Below are 2,115 nucleotides of genomic sequence, written 5' to 3' on the forward strand. Positions count from 1 at the left end.
GGGGCCTGAGGTGTTTTTCTGAAAACCCCTCACCCAGGTTCGTAACTTTTCCCTGGCAGCATCTCTTGACATCGTCGACTTAGGATCGTCAAAAGCCTCGGTAATCAGGTTAGACCATACAGTACAAACCTGAGGGTCCCAATACCGGAGATCACCTCTGGAGGCTGCGCATGCTGCGTGCCTCCTGCAAAGCTGATGTCCACAGAAGTTCTTACTGCGGATATTACAGAACACACTCCCGCACTTCGGATGGTCATCCTGTAAAGAGAAGAAAAATCCATGAGTATCAAGTGAAGGCTCTTCACCTATATTAAAACATGTAGCTTATATAGAAAAGCTATAAAAGAAAGAAGGAAAGACACATACTTGTATTTCCTGTCCAGTCAATTGCTGTAACCACCCAAGATATTAAAACTGGTTAATTCTATTCTAGAATACCTTATGTAATTTCCTAAACGAAAAGTTAAGGTGTAGTTCACACCTTGAAATAAAGTTTTAATATACGGGATAAAATGAATACAGAAAGAACTCACTTTCTATGTATTGTACGGTCTCAACAAAAGGCTGTACAAGATAACATTAAGCATGTTGAAGAACTTTAGTGTTATCACAAATTCTGTACTACAGTTTTACTAATGCAGTGTGTACTACACTTCAAATATAGTAACTACTGTACATCGCATGTTGTTGTGCTGGCCGTCATTACACCTGTATAGTTCAAAGATATACTACCTTTAACTAATAGGCGGCAGGCCATTGGTTCGCAAATGTGTGCCGGCCGGCAATCATTGCCGGTCGACAGCTGTATTTCCACTGTCGGCAGGCAAAGGTAGCAATACCCATGCCCGCCGGCAGTGGCTTAGAACCAGAGAACCTCCCTCTGTCCGGCTGTCGGCTGTTAAGCCGGCAGCCGGGCTAGGGGTACAACACTAAAGTCATAGAAACAGTATGAATGTAAGGTTATAAGGCGGCATTGCCATACGACCTTCCATCCAGAAAGAGTGAACTTATGGAAGGGGTGAATGTAGCTTCCAGGCTTCCAAGGAATCCATAGCCTGCCGGACTCTACTGGCGGACATGGAAGGGAGACCAAGGGAGGTCTGGGGTTCACTCTGCAAAGAACAAGGGGCCTCTGCCGGCCGACAAGTAATTGCCGGCCGGCAGAGAGCTGAGCCGGTCCTCCATCCTAACTCACACTAGGTACGGAAGTAGGACTGCGGCCAAAAGAAAGAAGAGGGGGGTGGGGGGGGGATAAGGGTCCTTTAAACTTCGTCCTAGCAAGAGACACACTCAGCAGTTAGGGAAGCTCATCCTAACCTAGAGTTGTCTATTAGGGAGGAAGACTGGCAATACTTGCTATCCTCCTCCCAACCAGAACAAAGTTAGGTGAAGTTATTTCACCGGGCAACAGAGAAAACTCATTCTCCAGCCCGAGAAAAACAACACAGGACAGTCTGCTAGACCACTAGAGGAAGGAATCATCTCGTACAGAATCCTTCAGACGTGGACTAGGGAAGCAAAGCTTCCTGTATCCGCCCCTAACTTAGCAAAGGAGACTCATTCTCTATGCTAGGAAGAAGCAGACCACAGACTAGAAACTGATGTTCTGCCCTAACCCAAAAAACCAGTCAGTGTGGTTATGAGGTCAGGACAGACATATCCTAGTATAGTTATACCTGAATTATTATACAGATAGAACCGCTAGGATTAAGCCTAAGGCTTACTCAGAGGGAGAGGGGGATTGAACTTAGCCTCCGAAGGAGAAAAGAACAATCGGGGATGTGCGAAAGTATACTACTGTACCTAGGTTACTAGCCTAGGTTACTAGTACACTCGATCACACTATTCTGTTATATATCTCATATTCTTACCTTTTTTTTTTCACTTTTTATAGTTTATATGTGAAATATTTATTGTAATGTTGTTACTGTTCTTAAAATTTATCTTATTTCAATTGTTGTTTACTGCTCTTGTATTTTATTTATTTCCTTGTTTCCTTTTCTCACTTCGCTATTTTTCCTGTTGAAGCCAATGGGCTTATAACATCCTCCTTTTCCAGCTAGGGTTGTAGCTTAGCAAGTAGTGGTTATGATAACAACAACAACAACACCAACA

Source organism: Palaemon carinicauda, chromosome 12 (genome assembly GCF_036898095.1).
Source record: "Palaemon carinicauda isolate YSFRI2023 chromosome 12, ASM3689809v2, whole genome shotgun sequence".
Lineage (NCBI taxonomy): Eukaryota > Metazoa > Arthropoda > Malacostraca > Decapoda > Palaemonidae > Palaemon > Palaemon carinicauda.